General features: G+C 43.6%; 1 protein-coding gene across 1 annotated transcript in view; it reads right to left on the bottom strand.

The window, feature by feature from the left end:
* The window catches only part of Micu1 (mitochondrial calcium uptake 1), a 152,002-nt gene extending 133,229 nt beyond the window's left edge, over window positions 1-18,773 (bottom strand). Inside the window, exon 1 of the mRNA XM_021173987.3 lies at window positions 18,563-18,773. The gene's annotated coding sequence lies outside the window, so the exon portion shown is untranslated. The remainder of the gene's footprint in view (window positions 1-18,562) is intronic.
* Between the last annotated feature and the right edge of the window lie 1,412 nt (window positions 18,774-20,185).

Raw genomic sequence — 20,185 nt, 5'->3', positions numbered from 1 at the left:
CTTCCCATAAGGTCACAGCTAGATTGAAGCCCCACCTTGACGGGCATCTCCAATTTAGGTTAGTCCTTAACAGATCCTGATTTTACCAATTTACTCCCCTCATCTCTAAAACCAAACATCTAGTCAGTCAAGCCCAGATGCAGGAGTAAGTCACCCTTGACTTCTTCCCTCTTAAACTATCAGACTCCATCAGAAAATGCCTGGGACCCTCATTCTAAAAAAACTACATAAATCCATATAATTTATTCCCCATGAAAAGTATTGGATCGACAACTCTTAAAAGCGAAAGCAAAATCTGCAGCCTGAACCTAATTAGGTCAGCTGCTTGCTAAGAGCATGTGCAGACAGGCAGACAGACAGACATAAAGTCAACATTGTTCCTATTATTCAAGTGACAGTTGTAACACCTATATTGTCAAAGCATGGTATTTTAGAATCATCTGTCCATGGACATGCTCTAAAAACAGAACAGAACACACAACCTACTAAAAGTTCTTCAGAGAGAAGAACCATAGAAGAGGAAGCCTGGGGAATTCAGGACTAAACCAGAAATGTTTTTCATCATGCCTGAGTGCATCAGGGGCCCCAGGTATGATCACTGCCGGAATTACCATGCTGGGGGTGAAACTGCCCATCCCAAGGGCCCTGGCACATCTCCCAGGAGGACTATCCAGTTCTGGTAACTGGGGCACACACACACTGATATCTGCCCATGCACATTTCCTGCCTTTTGCTTTATCATATCTAAAATCTGTAATTCTGCTGTGGGCAAGATGACAGATATTTTCTCTCTAGTTTTGGACAAAACTGTAAATAAATTCACTTTTCCATGTATATATATTATGCTGTTTTCTCTTACTGTGGGTGAGTCGCCCAGAGCTGGGCTCTATGGCTGGGAACTCTGGTAACATGATCAGATCAGACTACTGTAATTCTTATCTTTATCGCCTCCACCCTACATGAGTTCTTGGCTGAGACCAAGGAAAACATGAGAGCATACAGGTCCCGTACACACGGGAAAACTCGGGGATGAGCAGGTCTCAAACATTTGTTTCAGAGGCAGACAAGAATCCCATCCACCTCTGGAACAAGGCGGCCCCTTTAAGGAGAGGACCAGAGCTGGAGGTGCAATGCAGTGGTAGAGACTTATGGAGCAAGAACAAGATCCTATGCTTTCAACCTAGAGGTCCAACAGCAGAGGAATGGATGAAGAAAACGTGGTCAGCAAATACAATGGAATTTCCCCAACCATAAAGAATAAATTATGTTGCAGGAAAATGGACAGAATTGGAGATGATCACAGGAAGTGAATTAAGCCAGCCTCAGAAAGACAAAGAGTGCATGCTTTCTGTAACTTGTCTTATATAGATGCAGAAAATATGTACATATATATGATATAAATCTGAGACAGGGTCTCACTGCATAGCCCTGGTTGGCCTAGAACTCAGAATATAGACCAGGCTGGCTCCAACTCAGATCTGCCCACCTCTGCCTCCTGAGTGCTGGAACTGGAATTAAAGGCATGTGCCACCATGCCTTAAGTGGCCCCCCAATCTGTACCCTTTGGCATTGCAAAATGATGTAATCTACAAAAGGTTTTGATTAAAAACTGCAAATTACCAAAAAAAAAAAATCACAAAAAAAACATATGTTTTAAGTTTATGAGTTTGTGTTAGGCTACGTTCATAGCTACCCTGAGGTGTATAAAGCCTAGGAAAGGCTGGACGTGCCTGCCACGGGGATACAGGAAACAACGGGAAGGGAGAGAGAAAGGCAAGGAAAGATGGCGCTATACAGGGAAGTGTGCTCAATATATACGTGTGCAAAAACTTAATACTTCAGGTTCAAACCCCACATCCAAACAAACAAGTGTTAAAGAGTACCATCATGGGGCATGGTGGGTGGGAGACACCCAGAGGCCTGCCAGCTCTGTCCACAACAGGAGCCATAATGGCGTGCAAGTATGTGGTAGAGAGATGGGAAAGAGAGCAGCAGAACGGCTTGAGCATTATGAAGAAAGGTAGAACTGGAGAGGTGGAGAGGAACAGCCTGATGGGGGTAGCCTGCCATGAGGCCGAGGCCATGGTGAAGTCTTGGTCCATGCTGCTGCTGAGCGCCATGTCTGGGTCCATCCATGGCCGTGTAGCAGCGGGGGTGTCAGTCCCATGGCTTACATTACCACCAATGGCTATGCAGACATCCTTGGTGTGGACTGCCATCTGGGACCATGTTGATGTCTAAGGGCTATGCAGAGCTGGCCCCGCCCCTCACTGGCTGCAGCACTCAGGAGAGCTGCGCCCTGGTGGCATGGGCACAGGTGAGCGCCCCAAGGGTGTGAGAGTAGGAGAGCTGCTCCTACCCCTTGAGAGCTGTGGCATTGAGTGAGCTGGCCAGGGCAGTGCTGGAGAGCTCACCCTGGTGGTGTGGGTGAGGGAGAGCTGGCAGGCTGACCAACTCAGCTACCACCCAGGCCCAGATCCAGGGCTTGAAGTTGACCCACCCCAGCATCTACCTCATCTGTGAACTGCTGGAGCCTATGAAGGGTCCGATCCTGCAGATCCAAGGCTGCAGGATCTCCATGACACAGGCAACAACTGCCTATCCAAGAGAAGTATGGGTGAGGATCCAGGATTGATAGGGTAGCAGACGACGCCAGCAGCCTCACGCCAGGCCAATGACTCATTGCAGTGAATATTTGCAAGTAAACTAGTGTGGACAAAGGGTGTACTGTGGGACACACTGCGACACACTGCAGCTTCCACCACAAGGTATTTTTGTTGTTGGTTAGTTAATTTTGGCATTTATTTTCTTTGGGGGCGGGGGTATGTGTGCAAGAGATGTGGCGGGCCAGAGTAGGATTGATACACATGATGCGCAATTCACAAAGAAGCAACATAAAGCAATACAATGTTTTCTTAGAGAGTACCATTGTGAATGCAGACTTAAGTGGGTGCTGTCTGCGCTGACAAGTCTCCAGTGATTTACTCAGCCCTCTCCTCCCAGAGACACTCCCATTAAATGGAGATTTCCTTTGTACATATAAATGTCTTACAATATTCAGTTTTCAGATACTCTTTTCTAATTGGAGTTTTTAAAAATAATCAGCTATCCAAAGGCGCATTTCACATGACATATTTTGACTCCTACAGTCACCTTTTGGAGTACTATGTCCTAAAGCCCATCACGTTTTGATATACTGTGTCGTTTTTCTCTGACTGCTTGTTCTCTAGTGTGTACCAGTCCAGTAGTGAGAGGATGGGGTGGATTCCTGTTGTCCTGGAACAGCCTCATGGTCTCACTAGGAATGGCATTCTTGGTTTCCAGCTGTTCCCTTCATCACTTTGTTTCATGCCGTGCAGCATGACATTAGCATGCTTATGCGGTCCTCGGTGACACCCTGGGCTTGCTGGGGAGCGCCTGGGCTGAGTTGCTGAGAAGAGCTGTGGGCCTCTCCTTGCATTCAGGGTTCTTCTAGTTCTACCTTTTTTTTTTAAAAAACCAAATAATGAAAAGTCTAATCTAAAATTTAGGCATTTACCCTAGGAAAACATATTAACAGAAAAACTTAAAAGCAAATGCTGACAGCAGCTCCAATCATACACAGTATTCAGTATCACTGTTCATTAGTGAAAGACTAAAAACACAACGAGACACCTTGGTACACCCATTTGAATGCCTAGGAGAAAACCAACTAACCATACAGAGAGGATGCAAAGCAAGGAGAGCCGTTGTACAGACATCCCTGCTGGGATGCAGAATGGCACAGTCCCTCTGAAGACAGCTGATGTCTTCTGAAGTTAAACACGCTCCTCCCACAAGATTCAGTCATCCAGCTGAAGAATCTGCAGAGTTTTAGGAGCTCTCTTTATAAATTATCCAAAAATAAAATGTTCAATGTCTCACAACAGCTGAATGACAAACTGTGGCTGTAGAACTGAGCACACCTATGGCCAAGCATAGGCTTGTCAAGGCTGGAGAAACGGCTCAGTGGCGAAGAGTTTGCGTTGCTCCTCCAGAGGACCTGCGTTTGATTGGTAGCACCCACAGGACAGCATAAAACCAACTGTAACTCAATTCCAGGACATCCTCTGCCTTCTGGCCTCCATGGGCACCAAATGTGCGTTAAGTGCACATACACACATATGCAGGTAAAAACATTCATTCACATAAAACAATTTTAAAAATTATTTAAAAAAAAAAAAAGAGTGGGTTTGTGATACATACAACAATTTAGATGAATTTCAAAAGCATTCTACTGAATGCAAAGAGCCAGTCTCAAATAGTGAGTGCTGCACATTCACACGCATACGGTGAACTACAGTGACAGAGGACACACCAACCATGACACACACACACACACACACACACACACGCACGCACCATGCCAAGGAGCAGAGATATGAGAAGCTCTGACCCAACAAAGATGGCACGAGAGCCACTAGCAAAGGCTTTTACATCTTGTGGTAACGGTGAAGCCAATCTGTGCCATTAAAAGTCTTACATCCAATTTTGTAGAATTGTACTAGAGAAAAATAGAAGTCCACTTTGCTGCATAATAATTTTGGAGGCTTTTAAAAGCCACACTGTCCACTGTAGGAGCTCACTGACACTACATTCTAGAAAAGGTGACCGAAAAGCAGATCAGTGGGTGTCGAGGGTCAGAGGATGAGAGAACACGATGACCCCAAAGGGTGCACAAGGGACTCTCTGCAGGTAAGGGAGCTATTCTAATCTTGATTATTACATTGATTGCATGACATCAGTTGCCAAAACCTAAATATAGACAAAGATAGGGACAATCTCAACCAGGAAATGATATTCTAGAATTGAGGATATAGGCATTTAACACTTTTTAAAGATTTATTTTTATTTTATGTGTATGTGTGTTTGCCTGTGTGCACATGTGTGTTCCATGTCTGTGCCTGGTGCCCATGGAAGTTCTGGATCCCTGGACCTGGAGTTACAACAGTTGTGAACCAACACTGGGAACCCAACCTGGGTACTCTGGAAGAGCAGCAAGTGGCCTTAGCCATCTCTCCTGCCCCAAAGGAATGTGCTTGGTTTCTTGTTTACTGGGGTTTTTTGCTGTTGTTGTTTTAGCCCAAACCTGAATAACAGTTGCACATGAGGCATATTTTTACAATTATTTCTTTTAAAGTGTGTGTGTGTGTGTGTGTGAGTGGCTGAGGCAGAAGACAGTGGTGAGTCTGAGAACAGCACAGGTTACAGAATGAGATCCTTTTTGTAAAAGAGAACAATGAAGAAGTTTTACCCAGCCTACCCAGAACTCAAGATATCTTTCTGTACCTGCCTCCCAAGTATGTGGACTATAGGCTAAAACTACCAATGCTTAGCTAAAGAATTTCTATATGTGTATGTGGGAAAAAAAAACCTACCTTCTCTTCCATCCTAGGTTCATGTCTACAACAAAGGACAGATTTATTAAAATAGAAGGCAAACGTATTTAAATTAGAAAATTCTTGTAGTAGTTGTTATTATTATTATTATTATTATTATTATAATATGTATGATATGTCTTAAGCTAAGCATGATGGCATATGCCTTTAATTCCAGAAGAGGCAGGCAGGTGGATCTGTGTGAATCTGAGGGCTACAAAATAACACTGTCTTAAAACACACACACACACACACACACACACACACTCTCTCTCTCTCTCTCTCTCTCTCTCTCTCTCTCACTCACTCTCTCTCATGTGCACATACACTCACACACAAGTAATTAGGTAGAGCTAACTATGATAAAAACAATCAAATGGCTCCTGTAAGCCTAGTCATATCTTCATTTGTAGTTTGCATATCAGCTAATTCATTCACTGTGACAATCTGTTTAAGATACAATGAGTTTTGGCAACACAGCTTTAACATGTCAACATCACTGGGTAAGTAAAGCTAAACTTCAAAAACGCTGAGACGGACCCAGGAAGAGTCATTTTTAGTAAAGGAGAAAGGCAAACACTGGCCAGCAAGGATGCACTTCATTCTTCACAGAACACAGAGTCAGAGCACTGTATGAGCGGTCCCAAGATCAGAGGCATGGACTCTGAGGGATAGAAATGGCACAAGAGGACAGAATAAAGGGATCAGACTGAGTTACATTGTCTCCTTGCGTCTGCTGAGGACTCTGCTGCTCCAGTGCCCCTCCCAGTACATTCTCACCTGCCATCTGCGGTAGGCTCAGTCTCCAGAGGGGAAAAGGGCACTCATCCAGGCAACATGGTAACTATTTTGTATGGGAATAAATGTGTGAGTCAATGACATATCACTCACAGTCACAGTTCAGCAGGGAAGAATTGCTTGTAGTACAGAACTATCTGTAAGGATAATGTGTTTATAGACAGCCATACACATATATAGTACAGAACTATCTGTAAGGATAATGTGTTTATAGACAGTCACACACATATATCAGGTATATATGTCTGCCAAATGAAGCCTTTTCCTATATAAATAAACATTGCAGTGTCCTTTCTCTAGTAGTCACAGAAGTAAGCATTGCTATACATACTCCCTTACAACAATTTGCCTATATTTATGGTCTCTCTAAAAACAAACATGCCAAGCTGACAAACAATCTTAGGATTTCACAGGATGGATTCCTACCCGCTCTCTTGCCCCCTCCGGCCTTTAACGTTTGCTCCAGTGTCTAGTTTCCCAGGTACTTTTTTCTTTCAAAGAAAGGGGGCGGGGAGCATCTGCTATGTTAAGAAGCTGTTCTTAAAGTCTTGAGCTCAGATGCTTCACTTCTGCGTCCTATGTCACCAGGGCCACAGCTCAGATCACAAGGCACTCCTGGCCACATTCTGCTCTTTCTTAACAAGAACTCCTGCTCATTTGAAGTGCTGTTGTAAACTCTGGGACTTAATTAAACTCAAACGAGACAATGAGAAACTGAACACACGGAACAGTATGAGCTGCTGTTGTGTGCTTTGTTTCTGTCTATTTTGCTTTAATAAGCAGAGGCCCGTAAATATCCTTCTCTACATAATTAATTAGTTCTAGCCATCAGACTTAACCATCTTGACCTCTTAATGGAGAACAATTCCTCAGGAAGCCAGGACTATGTTTCATTACTGATGGCAATTACGTGCTTACCAAGGAAAATATGGATAATAAATCACCATGAATGGCCAGGATGAGGGCTACCGAGATGGTGCAGCAGGCAAGAGTGCCTCCCACACAGGCATGAAGACCTGAGTTCAAATCTTCATCCCTCACATAAAAACCTGGGCATAGCTACTAAAGTGTGTGCCCGTGACGCCTCCCCTAAAACACACACACAGTGGAAACACAGACAGGAGATTGCAGAGGTTTGATGACTGACAGCCTAGCTCCAGCTTCCCTGTCTCAAGGGACCAATGCAGAGAGCAGGGTGCTGAGTTCTTCCTCAGGGCTCTTCATGTACATGTATGTGCACATGCATTACCCACAGGTATGTACACACACATACGCACACACACCTGAGCACAATGTGTAACATAAGTCAATGCTGCAATCCAGAGATCAGAAGGACAAGAAGGTGGAGAAGATGACATCAGCCTCAGCTACATAGTAAATCAGCCTCAGCTACACAGAGACTCTCAGTGCCAACCTGGGCTACATATGGAGCCTCTGTCTCAAGCAAGCAAGAAGCAAAATAAAAAGAGGAAAAAATCTGCTAATGGCCTAATTAAAAATCTGCCATTTATGGAAAATAACTTTCAATAAAATATTACATAAATATATAAACCCATATAAATATTATCTTTTTAGTGCAAATACTTTAGAATTCAAAGAGTAAATTAAGAAAACATTACCTATCTTTGCTATGCTGCAATAATTTGTGACAAGCAATTATTTGGTCTCCTTGCTGGTTCCTGGCACATAGCTCTCTAAAACAGCTGGGCTCTCAGAGTGTAGTTTTCTATTGTTGGGAACAAGCAAACGAAACTTATCCTAAGTGCTACCGTTTTGTTTTCAGATTCCATTTAATCATAGGAGAAACTAAATTCAAGGTCCCAGGTCAATCTAGTGGGATTAGCTACTGAGAATTAGGGGTCCCAAAAGCTGAACAGTTTATGTTGTAAACAGTTGTCTTTGTCCAGACAACTCATGGACAACTTGTAAGGAGACACCTTGTCTGTGTCCAGCCATCTCAAGGGCAGCTTGTCCATCTTGCTGGCAGAGTCAAACAAGATCATATCACCAAGCTTAGGAACAAACTCCTATCCCACTTCTCCCATTGTTTTTTCTTAATTGTCTGTTAACCAGCAAAGAAAATAGAAATTGCTGTTACCTCAACCAAGGTGCATAAGTTGCACAAATGTATAACCAATTGCTTGTTATCCCCTAATTAACTACATGCAGCTGACCTGATCCTTTGTTCCCCTCATCACTCTGAGCTCCAGGCCTAATGTGGAGGAGAATGAACTAAAGATCCTGAAGCCAGGCGCCCTGGATACGGCCCAGTCTCCAATGAGTACTCCTTGCTTAGCCCATGATGTCAAAATTCAATTGGAGAACACTGCAGTTTTCCCCAGCTCCCTCCTTTTGCTTTAAAAATTGTAGTACAATCTCCCTTGGGGGATGCAGTTCAGATCCTGAACTGGCTGACTCCTTAGGTGCTCAGAAAATAAAGCTTTCATTTTTAAGCTTCCAGACCTGGAGTGAGTTTTCTCGGCTTCCACCCTGAACCCACACTATGATAAATATATAAACGCAGATGACGACTGGGGCAGCTTCGGGTGCGAGCTGGTTCCAGAAGGTCGGCATCCTCAGCTCTACTTCCTATCCCCAGGGAGGGGAAATGTGCGGATGGTTGAGCTGTCCCTGCCAATTATTTCATCAGCCATGGCTCTATGGAACCCCTAAAGACAGGACTGAACTGGGTCTGGGCTGCTGGAGGTGCGGAGAGGATGACAGACCCTAAGGCAGCATGGGAGCACAGCACCCCTTCCTTAAGCAGCTCTTCCACCTTGCCTGTTCCCAAGCTGCATCCTTTATATAAAAGAATAAGGGCGGGCGAGATGGCTCAGCGGGTAAAGGCACTTGCCACCGAGGCTGAGGACCTGCGTTTAATCCCTGGACGCACATAGTGGAAGGAGAGAACCAACTCTTGCAAGCTGTTCTCGGATCTCCATGATGCCTGTATATACTCATTCACGCACACATATGCATGTACGCATGCATGCATGCACACATACTCTATAACGGTAAGTAGAACCATCTCTAGGACTCTGGCAGCTCTTGCAGCAAATGATCAAATCCAAGCATGAAGTGTGAGAGCTGCACGGGCCAGTCACACAGGAGCCGTGGAGAACATGGGGGCTTTACTGCTTGTGAGCCGAGGGAAGGCCAATCTAGAGGGACTGAAGCTTTGACCTGCAGGAGTGCAGACGCACCTGCTCTACTTGATGTCAGACCTGAACCAAATCACAAGACGCCTCGCTGGTGTTAGAGAACAGGTCAGGGAAGAAATCCACACGGGAGGTATCGGATGTGAACTACTGAGTCCTGGGAGACACAGGAGAGGAAGGCGGTTCTTGCCATGACTTCATTTTTCCTTTATACTGTTGAATTTAGGAAATAAAAGTTTTTTTTTCTTATAATGTAAATTCCATTGTAACGTCTCTAAGAAATTGTATGCTCATTTAAATTGTCTCCTGTCCATGCTTGGTGGCGCTCACCTGTGCTCTGTGCACTTGGCAGGCAGAGAAAGGAGGATCCAGTGTTTCAGGCCATCCTCACTTACATGCAGGGCTTAAGGCTAGCCTGGGCTACATGGGAGTATGGTGTATATCTATTTTGTCGGGGACGGGGGAGCCTGGTCCAACTCCACACAATCCAATTAAATATGGGCAGAAGACTTGAATGGACAAATATTCATTATGAGTCAGGAGGAAAATGTACATCAACACCACACTGGGACTCTCTACCCAGCAGACTGTCAGAAAATAACACAGAGAATAAACGGAGAAAAAGAGGACCCCGGATGCACTGCCGGTAAAAATGCAAAACTGTGGGGATTTCCAATACAAAAATTCCTCAGGAGTGGAATATGCATTTCCTCCTCGTCCTTCTTCTTCTGTCCTCCCTTCCTCCTTCCTTCCTCCCTCTCCTCCACCTCTTCTTCCCCTCCTCCAATCCCTCCTTTACGAATGGTGCGTTTTTGCATCTGGCCGTTTACTTGGTAAATGGTACCAAGGCTCATTTATGTTGTGACGTATCCCACAACTGCCTATCTTTTGAAAAGTGGGCTAACATTCCATTGCAGAGCAGGCCCCACTCTGCTCATCCCTCTTCCATCCATAAATACTTGGGCTGCTTTTACACTTTGGTTATTGGGAATAATGTTCCTGATATCTGAATATTCATTTGAATCCTTCCCTTTTTAATTCTATGTGTGGAATTGGAGATTAGAAGGTAATAAAAGGGGCTGGAGAGATAGCTTGGTGGTTAAGATCAAGATCACTGACTGCTCTTCCGGAGGACCCTGGTTCAATTCCTAATACCCACATGACAGCTAACAACTGCCTGTACCTCCAGCTTCAGGAGGCTGGAGAGATGGCTCAGTGGTTAAGAGCTGGTACTGCACTTGCAGAGGACCCAGGTTTGGTTATCGGGAAGTACCAACATCACCATGCTGACAACCATCTCCAACTCCAGTTCCCGAAGTCCACCGCCCTCTTCTGGTCTCTGTGAGCACTGCATGTACATGCTGCACAGACATAAATAGAGGCAAACACAGACATAAAGTAAAAATCAATAAACCTTAAGATAATAAAAAAAAGACAAACAGTTTTGACAAGAGGATTTAGATTTAGCACATGGTGGGCCCCAATCCTCTCAAACAGTGATTGACACAGGAAATGGGGAGGGACTAATGTACTAGAATATTAAGAGATGGAAGTGATCTCAGAAATCTTCAAGATTTCAGTGTGAAAGGCAACAGGCCAGTAAGGAGATGTTACCAACTTAAGAACAGAAAGCTAGCAAGCAACAAACCGAGAAACAAACCCAGATCTAACAACTCCTTGTCTGACTGTCTTCTTACCCTTTGCTACAGAAATAATGTGAATAGCTTAATACTGAGCAAAGTAACTGGGTGTGGTGCTGTACATTTGTAGTCCCAGGCAAAGAGGAACTGGAGCGGAGGCAGGAGGATCACTGTTAAAGTCAAAGCCTGCCAGAGGTACACAGACTTTGCCTTAAAAGCAAACCAAAAGCACAGTAATATATATGTATGTATATTATAAATACTATATATTATGTACATATTTCTATATATGGGAAAAAGCTAATACAGACTTAAGTAAATAAAATGAGATCTAGATTCACAAGGTTAGAATATTTAGCTAATTTCTCACAGTTGAAACTGAGATTTCCCACAACAGCATTCATGATTCTACAATCTACTCTCTGAACCAATAAATAAATAACACTTCATCTTAATACAGAATGCGCAGTACTTGGGAGTTTATCACTGATTTTAATCTGAGCCTAAGAAAACACACAGTCAAGAAAAATTATTAGGGCTGGCGAGATGGCTCAGTGGGTAAGAGCACCCGACTGCTCTTCCAGAGGTCCAGAGTTCAAATCCCAGCAACCACATGGTGGTTCACAACCACCCATATCGAGATCTGGCGTCCTCTTCTGGAGTGTCTGAGGACAGCTACAGTGTACTTACATGTAATAAATAAATAAATAAGAAAAAAAAAGAAAAATTATTAATGGCAAGAGTTGTTTTCTATAGAGCATGAAATGAAAACCTCTAGGCTAAAGGAACAATGGGCGCCATGCCAAAGTACTGACAACTGAATTGCTTCTTCAAATGCTGGGTACACATAAAGTGTGCACACTCCACAAGGCCCGTGAGATTAATTGTAAGAACACTAGCAGTGCTGGCAATAAGACCGCTAAGCAGAGATCAAGGATGCCGGCTATTATGCACACCGCCATGCACATTACCTAGAATAAGTCTTCAAGTTAGCCTCATCTGCTTCTCTCAGGCTGAGTTTGTTTTCATTTTGAGGCCTGCTAGCCCTAGCCTCGTGTTACTCTGGATAACTGAAAATCTGAGCTTCCTGCCTCCATTTTTAGTGCTGGAATTACACACTCAGTTATTTTATTCTGTTATTTTATTCTGAACCTTCCAAAGGAAGTTATGGTCAACACTTCATCCCAAAACATCTTTATACTATTGTCTCTTATAAGACAATGATCACAAATTCGAATTAGCAATACTTTCTTAATGTATTTCAGTGTATGAACCTTGCCACTGTTTCATGGGTCTGGTTACCTTTCGCCAGATCATTCTGGTTTTGATCCAATTTCTACCAGGGAGGGGTTGCTGTGTGGTTTTTCTGCTTTATACATATGCGTACAGCTCCTGCCCAAGCAGAATTCTCTTTCATCTCAGGCATGACTACCTTCAGTTTTAAGAACAGCTGTGTGCTCTCTTTGGATCTAGAGACACTGCCTATAGTCAGTAAAACTAGCCTTTTACGATAGCCATCCCGATGCATCACCTTTTATAAGTCTTGTTCCCAGCAGACACCTACAGGCTCCAAGACGGAGCACACTTAATGTTTCTTCACACAATCTGACTCTCAGTTAAGACTACAAATGTCCCATATCTTACAGTGCTTTTTGTGGGGGATGTGGAGGAACCTGGTGGAGGAAGAAGTGGGACAGAGAGTGAGGCGCCACAGGCTCCTGCGACTCCTTGAAGAGACCTGATCCACAGTACACTGTGTCAGTTATGACATGGCTCCCGGCATGCCGGTGAGAAGACACAAGGACCCAAGGCCAGGGTGGTGGCTGCTTCCCATCTTCAGGGAGATCTCCACAGGGGGAAGGGGGGGTTGGACCTTCCCCTACAGGCTCTTGGGCAGGAGAGTCAGATTCTGCTAAGCATCACCTGTTGTACCAGGATTTGCCCTTGAATATATAAACATACCCCAACTGGCTACAAAGCTATATATAAACTCATGTAATAAACAAGAAAGTTAGATCTGCACTCTGATGCCGGTCTCCGGAGTCTGAATTCCAGGCATCATTATAGATTTCGGCTGTTTACCCGTTCCCATATTTTTATTTGTTTATTTATTTGTTTGTTTTCGAGACAGGGTTTCTCTGTGTAGCCCTGGCTGTCCTGGAACTCACTCTGTAGACCAGGCTGACCTCAAACTCAGAAATCTGCCTACCTCTGTCTCTGCCTCCCAAGTGCTGGGACTAAAGGTGTGAGCCACCACGCCCAACTTGTTCCTGTATTTTTTACTGAGGACAACGGAGTGCAAACTTTAGTAAAGGGCGGCAGTGGGTTTCTTTCATCCAAAAGGCATTGTGCTATTTTTTAAGGGGTGTAAGAGATAGAGAGAGATAGATAGAGAGAGAGAGAGAGAGAGAGAGTGAGAGAGTGTGTGTGTTGCACTTTCAAGGTTTAGTGTTCTTCCTCCACCATGGAATGGATCTCAGGTCATCATCAATCTTGCAGAGTCAGCACTTTCACCTGCTGAGTCATCTCATCAACCTAACCACAACGGTTCAAATATTACAAGAAAGTCTCTCGATCTCCATCCCCATATTTTGGATCACACCTGTAATCTTAGCACTTAGGAGGCTGAGACAGAAGGATTGCTGTGAGTTTGAAGCTAGCCTTATCTATAAAAAATAATAAAGTTTAAATGTTTTTAATTTTATTTTACTTGAAAATTATTTTCATTTGTACTGGGTGTCATCCCTGGATATCTGTCTGTGCACGCTTGGTACCCACGGGGGTCAGAATATGTTGGACCACATGGATATAGAGTTATGGACAGTTGCAAGCCTCCATGTGGGTGCTGGGAATTGAACTCTGGTCCTCTGGAAGAGCAGCCAATGCTGTTAAGTACTGAGCCATCTCTCCAGCCCCACAAGTTTCAGTTTCAAAGAGTAAAACTCACTTTGAACTTGCTAGTTTTAGCTCGGAAAATATTTAAATTTGTAAGAAAAACGGAGTCAACACACCTCCATATGTACGTAGCAACGTTTAACTTCCCAATAACTGATCACTAATTAGATTTAATCATGTCTCATGGTTCTCCAATTCCACCATTGCCATCTGTTTTGTAAGTTACGTTTTACACTGCTATCCTGTCTATCAGCAAGTACCCAGGATATCCTGTGTTGAAAGCATTGCTGCTTCTTTACAGAACCAAGGGTAGGCACTCCAGCAATCATACACATTGTATAAATAAACATAAGTTAATCAAATGTACTGCCCTCTTTAATCTGGGAAACCAGTTATCACTCTTGGAGTCTTTAAACACCTGAGCACTTTAATAATAAGAAGAGTTTAATAAATCTCCCAGTCCACTGACATGTATGGAACATGGAATTCAACATCTTAAAATCAAGACAATTTGAAGGGCAATCTAATTCACTGCTTAGACATCCATATATTTTAAACACACACAACTGAGACAAGAATCCTAAAAATTAGAAAACTAAAATCACTTAAGACATTCTGTCTGCTTACATGTGATTAGAATGTTACACATTCACACACTCACTATATACTAATTAACCTGTCCACACAAGAGAAAGGCATGGTCTCTCCCATGTGCAAAGGGACAATCTCAGGTGCAGAGGCGTTATCCGGCTCGCCATTAAGAAGGGATGGAGCTGGGCATTATAACATACCTCATCGGAACCTCTGCGGCCAGTGTCAGCAGCTAGTACAGCAGTTAGTGCCCACTGAACTGAGCTGCCAACACCATTTCTTTCCATTGAAAACAAGACAATAAACAGTACATCGTTTTAATTATAGTCTCCCCTAAAATACAATGAATCATTACAACGAAGCATAAAAAGATAGAAAACAAGGCACTAATGTTAACTAGTTTTAAAGTTAATATCCATTTGACAGCAAATAGTGAATTATAGGTTTTATTTTTCATGCAATGATCAACACAACGTAGTCTCTACACCAAGAGACTTGTCAGCAGAATAATGCAGAGGACTAGAATTTACTCTTATTGATCACAGCTATTCAAGCACTTAAAATATCTTTATTCACTATTTATAAGCTGGAGTCGCTTAGTCAAGTTAACTAACCTACAATACAAAAAGTACCAGTGATTATTGAGCTTGGCATATAAGTTGTAGCTCAGCAACAGAGCCTGTGCTGAGAAAAAAGGAAGTGAGACAAACTGGCCAAGGTGACACTATATTTCAGGTTATAAACCGTCAATACCTGGGGGCTGCAAAGATGGCTCATGAGTTAAGAGCACTTGTTGCTCTTGTTAAGGACCTGGGTTCGGTTCCAAGCACCCATATGGTGGCTCACAACTACGTACAACCCCAGTTTCAAGGACTCTGACGCCCTCTTCTGGCCTCTCCAGGCACCAGGCACATACATGGTGCACAGACATACATGCTGGCAAAGTACCCATGCACACAACATTAAAATAAATAAAGCTAAAAAAAGATACTCCAGCGCCAAGACACCACACCTGTAACAACAATACACACCTATGCAAAGGAAGGGCTCAAATTTCAAATTTTATTAAGTTAATAATAGATATTTTAAAAAGCAGATGTCAACGCCCAAACTACAAATATAAGTAATTTATATCTCAAAGGAAAAGAAGACCTCTTCAGTTAGAATACAAATACTTGTAAATATCTACTGTTTCCGCCTTCATACAACGGACCTCCCTCCAGCAGGATGGAACACTGCAATTGTTTTCCTTTAGAAACTAAATGCTCCCGCCATTAATGTGTGTGGGGCAAGACCATGTTTTCCTTTCTCCTAGTCCATGGTAAGAAAGAAACCCATGCCTGGCCACAAAGAGCTTTCTATCTCCCTGGCGGCAGGGAAAACCTCCAGGATAAACAGAGGCACAAGCTGGCATTGCTGGCCAATGAGGTACCGTACAGAAACGTGCTAGATATATAGAGGACATGAGGAGCTCTTCTGGGGTGCGAACCTTTCCTAAGGAGTATGAGGCCAAGTTTCAATTATTTTCCCAGAATTCCCAATTACATCCCCCAAAGGGAAATGATTCTGAAGATTAGTTATAACCATGACTTGGTAGGTGGCTGGGTGAATTTTTTTTTTTTTGAGACATGGTGTTACTATGTAGCCCTGGATGGCCTGAAAGTCACTATGTGGACCAGGATGGTGTGGAACTCAAAAGACCTCTGACAGCCTCTGCCTCTGGAGAGCTCAGATTAAAGACCTGCACTGCCACACTCAGCCCAATGTTACAGGTTTTGTAATGTTTCCACTTTTGAACAGGACACACTGTTTGTATAAGAAGAAACAAAAACCATTTCAAGATACTTCTCAGGTGTCTCACACATGCCCAGAGAGTAACATTTAGTGTTTTTAAAGAATTAACATTTTTTCCCCATGATACACTAAATCAGAACACCTATTGAAAAGAATCCACTCCCTTTTTTGGCATCAAAGGAAGCTATTTCTATTAGAAGTTGGGGGGATGTTGTGGTAAACCTTTTCTTTAAAAAGTACTTTTATATAAAAGGAAGTATATCAAATAACTCTTTGGGGAAAAATGGAGAGTATTTAGCATGTGCTTTCAATACTGTAAAAACTGTTCAAGAGCTAAAACTAGCTTTGCAGTTTAAAAGTGAACATATATATACATATACATATATATATTGTGTGTATATGTGTGTGTGTATATATATATATATAGGGCTTCACTGCCAGCATGGTGGCACATGCCTATAATCCCAGCACTCAGGAGCCTGAGGCAGAAGACTGCCATTAAATATTCAGCCAACTGTGGGGGTTGGTGAGGAGAGCGTCATTAATTACTTGAGTCTTTAAAATGACTACAAAGGTCTGAAGTAGTTGTTCAGTTAAATATAACGGTTATAATTATTTCATGTGATATTCAATTACATGAGGAATTATGTATTATTAGTTTTCTTTCTCTGAGTATAAGAAAGCAAGTTACAGAGCCTGAGGCAGGGTGTTTATAAACCAGGAGTTCAAGGCCAGCTTGGGCAACACAGTGAAACACTGTATCAATAGATGGGTGGATGGACAAACTGGATGGATGGATTTACCAAATACAGTAACCACTCCATGAAACTATAATAAAGGCAGTGATGCTCTTGCTTTTACCAGCCTTTATTGGCTCCTATCATTCTCTCCAGGCACATAAGCCATTCCGGAATCTTCACTTTCGGCTAATATTATTTTGAATGTTATGACCCCTGTGCAGATACTTAGGCGTTGATGACTCTTTCTTGGCATCAGTAGGTAGCCAGGGTGATGTCTTTAAGCAAAACAGAATCAAAGATTGATGAGAAGTGGGGACCGAACCCATTGAAGTCTGTAAGGTCTGGGCAGGCCTGTAATCCCACCCACCACTCAGTTGGCTGAGACAGAAAGATTCAGACTTTAAGGCCACACTGAGTGATGGGGGTGGGGAACCTACTTCAAAAAAAAAACAGAACAAAAAAGAATTCGAACAAAACAAAGTAACTGGTGGCCAGAACATCTTCCCGGATAAGTGGCATTCTAAACTCTTTAGGATAAGATTCTAACCAAGCATCTCGTTGTTCACACCTGCAAACATTCAAGATGGTCACGTTCTTCTGCCAACTGTTTGTTATGTCTCAAAGGCTGACAATCAGTGCAACCTAAACTCCCCAACAGATGTGCTTCATCTCCAGCACACACTCCTTTCTAATGCTGTTAAATTACCTCTCTGTCTGACCCTACTGACTGCTTTAAAGTAAACAGAGGTTTATTAAGGGAGTCATCCCAGAAGTGGATCAAAACATCTATTTATAAACAAGCGGAAAAAAATAGGTCTTTCCGAAATGTCTCAGGAAGAAAATTATTTAACCTTAGTTATTTATTTACATGAACAAATATTTGCACTTCAAAGCACCTGAAAGGGACTGTAGACAAAACCTCGAATTTATAAAGGTGACAACTTATTATAAAACACAGTTCGCCTTAAACTCTTCTTCTAGCATCCCACATAATCAGTAATACCTGGCTCATTCTCGAAACATCGTGTGGGTAGCCCCGACTGGGACTGGGCACAGACAGAGAAAGGGAGAATGAGAACGTGAAGTTGCTGGTGAGGATAAAAAACGGAACAGTCCGAGAAGTCTGCAGTTTGTTTTGCTTTTCTAAAAAGCCAATGATTCCCCCCCCCCCATCTTCTCGATCCCCAATACATGTATCTATCTATCTTTCTGTCGCAGCTCTAAACTCCTCCATCTACTTCTGACCACATCCACGAATTCCGGGTGAACCAGTGTGTCCTGGCCGCAGGTGGAGAGGATGCACTCTGAGGCTAGAAGCCGGGCACTACAAATTCTCCCTGACAAGGATAAGGGATGATAGGGTGAAGGGAGCGGAGGACCGAGAGTCCCCTCAGCACATCACCAACTGCATCACCAAGACAGCAGCAGTCCCTGGCGGACCTGAAAAGTGGCCGGATCTCAGAGCCACACGAAAGGCTCGTCCCTAAAACGCGCCGACTTCTCCTCCCCTAAACTCGCCTCCGCCAGGCGATCAGAGTCCTCACACTCACCCGTCCGCGCTCCAGCTTTAGCAGCAACTCGGAGAATGCCGCCCACCTCTGACAACCATAGAGACGCAAAAGCCGGGGAGCCCCGCTCTGCGTCCTCCGCCCACTCTCACGTGACTCCCTTAGCCGCTGGGCCTGCCGGGATCTTGATGAAACGTAGCAGGGAGGAACCGAGCTGGGGAAAAATGGGGCGAGGCGGAGAGGCAACCCCGCCCTTCCCTGGGGCCCGCCCACACTTCGGATCCCTCCCCGAGTCAAGACTCCGCCCTCGCCTGGGAGCCCGCCCTGTCCTCAGCCCCGCCCACATGTCGGCGCCACGCCCTCGTTGTTTAGGCGGGAAAGCCGGCAGGTTTGCAAAATCCCTCCTGCATTCCATTGCTGATTTTGGTTCTCTGCTGTCAAAGTGCACCTCTCTTGTGCCTCTTTCTAGTTAAACCCTGCTCTTCCGTAAGTGGGAAATTGATAACGAGGTTCTTCCCACCAGTCTAGATAACCGGTATTTGAGTCCCAGGACACTTACGGTGGAAGTAGAGAACTGACTGATGCAAGTTGTCCCCTAACCTTCAGAACCATGCTGTGGAACACACATACCTGCATGCATACATACATACATACATACATACATACATACATACATACATGAAAAAAGTGAAGGAGAAAAGGAGCGAGTAAAAGTCTTCTCTTGGGACGCACATCTTGTTATCTCTGAAACTTGTAAATTTCACATTGCATCGTAAATACCATAGAACACTTTGGAGGCTCACGCGGGATAAATTAACTCTTTATTTGAATAAGGAAAAGAGAAAAAAATCATCAATATATAAATTGTTTAATAAAATTTTCAGCCAGATGTGGTGGCATAGAACTGTAATCCCAGCATCTGAGAGACAGAGGCAGTAGGATCAGGAGATCAAAGCCATACTTAGTCACATAGTGAGTTTGAGGCTAGTGTGGGCTCTATAAGATCCTGTCTCAAAAGCCAAGCCACACATAAAAATCCATCAAGATCAAGGAAGGCAATGATTAAGTTGGGCATGCTGGTATATGACTATAACCCCTGTAGAGACGGAGGCAGGAGGATCAGGAATTGTCTTTAGGTTGTCCTCAGCTACATAAATAGCAAATTGTTCCCTAACCTCCATCATGTACCATAGCAAATGTGTCACCCCACATACATACTCACACACATAATAATATGTAAATAAACATAAGAAGAAATATCCAGGTATCCCTCCCCTGCCCCACACCAGTAGTTCCCAAGCCACGTTGATGATCAAATGCCTCACACTTAACTGGAGAGACTTTTGGTTTAGGGTTTTTATTTGGAGACAGGTCTTTCTATATAGGCTAGGGTACCCATGCTGTTCTCAAACTCATGGTAATCCTTCTGCCTTGGCCTCCAAAGTGCAGGGGTTGTGGGCATGCACCACTCTGCCTGGCTCAGGGTAAAATAACACAGATTCCAATCAGTGCATCCTAAGATACACTCACTGGACTAGAACGGTGCTCAGAAATCTGGGTCTTCATAGGCCCATGTGATTTCCATGTAAATGTTGAATGGGAAAAGACATGGATTTGGGTCTTTTTTTCCCCTCCATGCCACAGAATAAAATATCTCTACTTTGC

This window comes from Mus caroli, unplaced genomic scaffold, assembly GCF_978045245.1.
Source record: "Mus caroli unplaced genomic scaffold, Mus_caroli_1 scaffold_9, whole genome shotgun sequence".
Lineage (NCBI taxonomy): Eukaryota > Metazoa > Chordata > Mammalia > Rodentia > Muridae > Mus > Mus caroli.
This window is presented reverse-complemented; position numbering and strand designations above follow the sequence as displayed.